Consider the following 8,346-nt stretch of genomic DNA (forward strand, 5'->3'; position numbering starts at 1 on the left):
GGTTACAGGGCTTGGGTGGGAGTTACAAAAGGGTAGGCGGGGAGGAGGTACCAGGGAGACACAGTGCTGACGCCAAGACATGGCCGGGGTGGGTTTGCGGTACGATAGAGGGTGGTTCAGGTGGGGGAGAACAGTTGGGGTGTGGAAGAAGTGAGGCAGAGTACGAGGATGCCAGTGGGTGTTGGGAGGGGGATGTTGTTTTGATGGGTGCAAAAGGGTGTAGCAAGTGCGGCTGAAGAAGGGTATGTGCGGAGTTGGTTGAGAATGTATGAAAGGGGGCCATCACACAGTGGTCGACTCGGAAAGAAGTATGACCATATGGTAAATTCTGCAAGGGTTGGTGGAACGGGGGTCTGTAGGTAAAAAACATGAAGACTGGATGATATGGTTCAATGTAGAGAGCGGGCAAGGGGGCCTTGGCTGAGATGCCAGGTTTGTTTAGTGCCAGGTGTGTTTGAGGTGGAATACGTGGTAAAAGGTTCAGGCAGAGCGGAGTCGGCTCTTTGGAGCGTATGTGAGGATGGGATAGTGTGCCTGGAGCGAAGGCGAGTTGGGATGGTTGAGTTGGTGATGTTGGAGGCAGCGGCCGGGGAAAGTGGAGCGTGTGTCAACAGAGCAGAGGGAGGCAAGGAGATGGCATGGAGCAGTGGTTATTGGGGTCACGGAAGGGAAGATTTCTGGCTGGGGGAATTTGTTTTCCAAATTGGAAGGGAGAAGGGTGCATAACTGCCGGACCTCGAATGATCAGCTGGAATCCCCCAGTACATTCCAATACCACATTCAGTAACCATGGAAATAGAATACAACAAAGAGCAATTTTGCCTGCCATTATAGGGTCTCATACAAGGGCCATGTAAAAGTGGCGGGGCCAACCTACGGAGACATATGATTCCTGTGCCTTGGGACTGCAGCAGAGGTGGCGTCAAGGGGGACCTTGGGGGAGGGAGGACGGAAGTTGAAGGATGGGGGAGTTAAGAGTCAGAAAAAGGTACTGAAAAAGGGGTTTTAGGATTGGGTTTGAAACAAATGGTGAAAGAAGGCTAGGGGACGGGGAAGTATTTCTGGCGGGAATAATCATTCTTTTTCTACTACAGGAAGTGGGAGTAGACCAGGAACCAGGACGGTCGCCTGGATAGGTGGCCATTCCTCCGGTCATTGGGCAGCAATGGATGCAGACTAGCAATATAATTTGCATCATCATAGTCCTCACTTCTGCACACCACACAAGTAACATACAACAACACTCCAATTATCAAATGATCAAGCAAAGACCATTACATACTCAACATTATATGTCACCAAACAGTCATTAACATAGACCTATGCACCTACTTTCAGATGGGCCCACATCTTCTATCATAGGCGCACTCACCATAAGTCCACATAGCCACAAAAAAAACCTCACATGCTTGTTATTGTACACCAATACACCTACCAATATAGGGCATAGGCCTATCTCAAACATCCACGTACTCACAATTATATGGCTACTCAGCCTCTATCGTCTACAAGTGTTTAGTTACCAACAATCACACACTCAAACTGTCAAATGTTCAAAACAACGGTCGCACAGCCATGATCACACATTCATAGACTCACTCCAATCAATGACCAAACAAGCTATTGATTGCCAGATACACACCTTGATAGTTGGTATGGCCACACAACCACCATAAATAACTGACAGTGACTATCCTACATATACACGCACAGACACAATCATGCAGCCACACAGCCATCTTCACACATCAATACAAATACACATCCTGTGCAAATCTGTTCAGTAGCTTTTGCAAAAATTAGCGTGTCAGGTAGTAGTGAAAAAAAAATGTATTAAAACAATCTGCAGATCAGCGATGCCACTGGTTCCCAATTCCCAGCAGAACTTTGGGTAAATGGACCAGTAGGCTGCCATTTGCATGATACAGGTTGAAAAGGCCTGGTCCGACTAATTACTAGCAAACATGGTATGTTGCCACCACCGTGCTACACGTGTGAAATCCATGACAGTAATCCTGCTCTCCGTATGAAGGCTTGCTTGTTGCGCCCTCCAAGACTATTCCAGAACCCATGGTTAATCAAGGGTAAGCCTAGGCCTTCGTGCACACACTAGATTTGCGTGTGTGCGACATCATATCCTGTCACATCGTATCATGTCATAAATCATTGTCAAAACTTACCTGCAAAGTAAAGGCATTAATATTGGTTTGTGAAGTAATGACTCCTGATATAAATCCTGTAATATAATGATTCCCCAAGTGTGGCCTGGAAACTATCAGTAGCATACCCTGGAGGCCTTTACTGACCACCTGCATCAAACAGGCAAGGTATAACGGTGTGGTGACACAAGGAACAAATTATAAAATAGTTCCTCTTGACTTTGTGAAACCTTTTGGCCAGTTTCAGACAAATTGTGCGCGGATGGCCACCGAGCTGCCCATTGGGACAGCCAAATGGTTTAACTTATTCTCCAGTGCCTGAGTCTTCGACATTTATTTGTAAGCTTCAAGTCAGTTGGTATCACCCTACGCCTGCTGGGATTCTAGTTAGCTTCACCCAGTGGTACATCCATCTAAAGAATTTTCAAGATAAGTAAATTGGGGGAGTCGACTCGTAAAGTCCTCTAAGTTGCACGACCTTATCAAGGGACCTGGCTTTTGGCTTTGTTTCTCTATATGATCATGGAACTCCTTGGTTACTTGAAATTTTGTTCTAGACATTGCTGGAGGGACTATGCGGGATATGTACAAGGAAGTGGCGGAGAGAGGCGTTAGCCTTCCTGGCTTAATGCCTCTCTCCGCCACTTCTGAAACTCAAGACTGCACAATATTCACAAAAATTTTGTGCAGCCTTGAGTTTTCCCCTAGCACCATAGTGCAAGGGTGCCTGCGTGCAAGGGAGGATTATTGATGTGTAGGAAGGTGTCCCTTCCTGCACATTAACAATCCTAAAATGCCATTCTGCCACTGTCATGTGTGCTGCTTCATGCATCACACATGAAAGTCGCCAAATGGCATTTTTTAAAAAGGATTGTTAACAACAAGAAGGGACACCTTCCCGTACCTAAAAAATCCATGGCATTTTGCTTTTTCCATGTGTGCTGCACAAGGCAAAAACGAGGATAAATAATGCATTGCTCCTCGCTTTTCCAACTTAAGACCAGGTTTTACCTGGTCTTAATTTTGGCGGTGCCTCCTATGTATGCCACCCTTATACATAGTGGGCAGCATCAAAATCAATGGGTGTTGCAGAAGGATGCCCACCTCAACATCCACTGCCCACCCTTTCACGCAAACCACAGCGTGAAAGGGGGCCTTATATACAAGGCAGCGTAAGCCACGTTAAGTGGCTTAATCCTGCCTTGTAAATAAGGTGCAGCTCCTATAGCCACCACAACGTCGATATAAGTGATGTTGTAGTGGCAATAGGGGCTTGTACATATGCATGTATGTAAGAAAAGGGAGTGACCCCACTAACCAAGAGACAGGGTACAGTAAGTACAGTTAAAGAGAGACTCTCTTGGACCTGATAGGATTACCATATGTCATTCATTTCCACTCAAGTCTTATGGAACCAAACAAGTCTTCAAGGATCTCACATAAACCCAAAATATGGGCCCCAACAAACAATTACAAGCACATTGGTTAACAACTCAATAAGTATATAAAAATACAATTTTATTAAAAAGATTATTTCGAGAAACATAAGAATAGATAGAAGACAGTAACGTATGTGAAGGACATTCAAATCATCATATAATGGTTATTTCATAAGAATCAGTCCATTTCAGAGAAATCCAACAATAGATATTATGATTGGATATGGAGAGTTCTGTTAATATAACCTAAATGAACAAAGAGGGGCGTCGACGCATTTCGGTGGCAATATATTATTCAGAAACCACCTTCATCAGGACTAGAATGATAACTGTCTCTCTTAATGTCTACTTTCTGGTTCAAATTCGAAGTTGCAATGGAGTTCAAGGATGCTGCAGGTGAAGTCTCTGTGTCCCTGAGACTTCAGAGCAGGAGGCAAGCTCTACATCAAGCCCTTGGAGATCTTCTGTAAGCAGGATACCACAGCAGGGCAAAGTTTCAGTCCTTTCCTCTGCCCACAGACAGAAGCAGCAACTGCAAGCCAACCCAACGAAGCAACCCACAGCAAAGGAGCAGTACGTCTCCGGGCAGCTCTTCAGCTCTTCTTCTTGGCAGGATCCTCCTAGTTCCAGAAGTGCTTTAAAGCTCAGTAAAAACCAGTTGTGTCCTCACTGGTCCAGCTTTACTACAGAAGGTGGAGATACCATTGTGCAGAGCAGACATAGCCTATTCAGGCTCTAGTGAAAACTCCTCCCACCACTCTAAATGCAGAAAGGTCTATTCAGCCTGGTTAGGAGTCACCCAGGAAAGGCAGGACACACCTCAACCCCCCCTTGGGACTATCTAGAGTGAATGCACATCCCCAGCTCCAATCACTCCAAAACCAGATGTTGAATACACAAACAGGCAGAGGTACACAGGATGGTTAAACAAGAAAAGGCCCACTTTCTAAAAGTGGCATTTTCAAACACACACTTTAAAACGCCCCCTCACTAAAAGGTTCTGAGTTTAGAGAGCCTCAACTCCAAACCTCTAGCTGTTCTCAATTGAAAGTTACACTTGTAAAGAGGTTACAAGGCAGCTCCAATGACAGCCTATAAGAGAGCTAGTCCTTCCATTAGTGAAAAACGAAATACACAGCATTTCACAACTCGGACATTCTGTAAGGATAGGGGTCTCACAATCAACACTTCCAAAACGAAGCTAATGGCCTTCGCACCACCCAAAAGATTTAAGAACTCCCTCATGTTAAATGGTGAACTCCTGGAGATGGTGGATAGTTTTGATTATTTGGGGGTTAGGGTGAATAGCCGGATGACCTGGAAAGACCATCTGGCTAAAATGCTATTAAACTTTAAAAGAGTAGCTGGGGCGGTTTTGCGAGAACATAGGGCGTCATTGAGCAAACCAGTGGCACCTATCCTCGCAATTTATGAAGGACAGGTTTTGCCATCGGCACTCTATGGCTCTGAATTATGGGGGTTTGAGAACATCCCGGAGATAACCACTTCAGAAAACAAGTTCCTGAGGGATCTTGTAGCATTACCAGTCTCCACTCCATTAATCCCTTTACGTCTTGATATGGGCAGGCGCCCCCTTAAAGAATTAGTGCGCCTTCGCCCTTTACTTTTTTGGGTGCGTCTGAGAAGAACTGAAGAGCTCCAAAACTATGCAGCCGCTCTAGATGATCTTATCCTACTCGATAGAGGTAATAGGATTAAGTGGCTGTGTAACCTGAGACAGATGGTTGGCTTGTTGGGTCTGAGCGATCTATGGAGGAGTCAATCCCCCCCACCCAAGCTAGTTATTAAGAAGCTGTATTGGGGAACAACCTTTACAACGCAACTTTTACAACGCACTACCATTACAACGCATTTTTTACAACGCATAATCCATTACAACGCATGACATTACAACGCATGACACTACAACGCATTTTTAAAAACTACCTTTACAATGCATTCCATTACAACGCATACTACCATTACAACGCATACCATTACAACGCATAATATTACACTATACTATCCAACACTTACCCTACTGATGCACCCCCTGGAGTTAGAATAGTAATTTTTACCCCTACACTATCCAACACTTACCCTACTGTTGCACCCCCTGGAGTTAGAATAGTAATTTTTACCCCTACACTATCCAACACTTACCCTACTGTTGCACCCCCTGGAGTTAGAATAGTAATTTTTACCCCTATACTATCCAACACTTACCCTACTGATGCACCCCCTGGAGTTAGAATAGTAATTTTTACCCCTATACTATCCAACACTTACCCTACTGATGCACCCCCTGGAGTTAGAATAGTAATTTTTACCCCTATACTATCCAACACTTACCCTACTGATGCACCCCCTGGAGTTAGAATAGTAATTTTTACCCCTATACTATCCAACACTTACCCTACTGATGCACCCCCTGGAGTTAGAATAGTAATTTTTACCCCTATACTATCCAACACTTACCCTACTGATGCACCCCCTGGAGTTAGAATAGTAATTTTTACCCCTATACTATCCAACACTTACCCTACTGATGCACCCCCTGGAGTTAGAATAGTAATTTTTACCCCTACACTATCCAACACTTACCCTACTGTTGCACCCCCTGGAGTTAGAATAGTAATTTTTACCCCTACACTATCCAACACTTACCCTACTGTTGCACCCCCTGGAGTTAGAATAGTAATTTTTACCCCTACACTATCCAACACTTACCCTACTGTTGCACCCCCTGGAGTTAGAATAGTAATTTTTACCCCTATACTATCTAATACTTACCTTAAATGTAATTTAATATTATGCGTTGTAATGGTATGCGTTGTAAAGGTAGTATGCGTTGTAATGGTAATGCGTTGTAAAGGTATTTTTTAAAAATGCGTTGTAGTGTCCTGCGTTGTAATGTCATGCGTTGTAATGGATTATGCGTTGTAAAAAATGCGTTGTAAGTGCATGCGTTGTAAAAGTGTGCGTTGTAACGTCATACATCCAGCTGTATTGGGATTGGGTGCAGTGTGAGACTTCTAGAAGAGGCACAGGGGGTGCTCTTACTGAGCGATTCCTAGAGTTCAAATGGTCTAGGATATTTGAACCACTTCTTGATTTTATTGAGAAGCCCTTGGATAGATCACTGTATTTAAAAGTTAGGTTTGGGATCCTCCCAGTAAATGCATTCACCTCTAGGTGGAACAACCTATGTGGCTCCTCTAAGGCTTGTCCGTGCTGTGCAGCACCTTTAGAATCTGTAGCACACCTTATGTTTGCTTGTCCAGCTTATAGGGTGCCGAGGAGGATTTGGTTAAAACCTTTGTGTAAACAATTGGGCCTCAGGTGCCATGTAATGGCGCTGAGGGTCCTTTGTACTGATACGTCTTCCACCTTGATGGTATGTGGCATAGCCAAATTCATTGGAAGAGCCTGGTTGATACGAATAAAGAGACTTAAATCCCAACTTACACAACAGGATAGAGGGCTTTCAACAATATAGATTTGACACCATTGGCATTAGACAAATCGGAAAGTGGGTAGTATGATCCTACCACTTATCTAGCATATCCGCTTTTTATTACAAGTTGTGTATTATGATATTATATATTCGATTTTATTATTGTTAATGAAATATATTGACGAGTTGTTTTACTCTTTTAAATGTGTTGTAACAGTCAGGATCTCGACATGATTTAATTGTATTTTAACCATGTATTTATGTGCTTTTATGATGTTTTATTCATCGAATAAAGAATACTGACTGACTGACAGACAATTGAAAGTTACACTTGTAAAGAGGTTACAAGGCAGCTCCAATGACAGCCTATAAGAGAGCTAGTCCTTCCATTAGTGAAAAACGAAATACACAGCATTTCACAACTCGGACATGCAAAACACACCAGTACATGTCCTACCTTTAACATACACTACACCCAGCCCATGGGGTTATCTTGGGCCTATCTTAGGGGCGCCCTTGCCACCTCGACATGGAAGTTAAAACTGTGTGCAGACACTGCAGTGGACGGTCAGAAACACATTTGAAAGACTACTTGTGTGGGTGGCACAATCAGTTCTGCAGGCCCACTAATAGCATTTAATTTAGAGGCCCTGGGCGCACACAGTGCACTATACTAGGGACTTCCCAGTAAATCAAATCTGCCAATCATGGATAACCAATCATAATCACAATTTACACAAGAAGCACTTGCACTTTGACACCGATCAGCAGTGGCAAAGTGCCCAAAGCATCTAAGCCAACAAAAGTGAAATCTAGCACACAGTCAAAAATGCAAGAGGTAGAGGCAAAAGAATTAGGGGAAACCACGCCAAGGATGCCAAGTCTAACACGTATCAACAAGAAACACTATCCACCAATCACAAGGATGGTATCACTACAAACCGTCCTATGCTTAAAAACTTCCTCTTCTTTGCTGCTCATCGGCTATGCTAAGTATTCTTACATTTCTTTTCCATCTTTTTGACTGTAATTTGATGTACTGTTAGGTGTATGCTGTTTTTAATGATCGTATTTACCCTGTCAGGAAACAAAAAAAACAACAACTTTGAATGAAGAAGCCAGACAAATGGACTTCTTTTTCTATCATATATCTCCACAGGAAGAGACATCAATGCATTTCTCAGCATGCGCCTCATCAAAAGTTGACATCACTGGTTTCCTGCCAAAACCATCTTTGAAAGAAGAATCCGGACAAGCGCACTTCATTCTCCATCATTCATCTTCATAGAAA

This window comes from Triturus cristatus, chromosome 2_1 (assembly GCF_964204655.1).
Source record: "Triturus cristatus chromosome 2_1, aTriCri1.1, whole genome shotgun sequence".
In the NCBI taxonomy this organism is placed as follows: domain Eukaryota; kingdom Metazoa; phylum Chordata; class Amphibia; order Caudata; family Salamandridae; genus Triturus; species Triturus cristatus.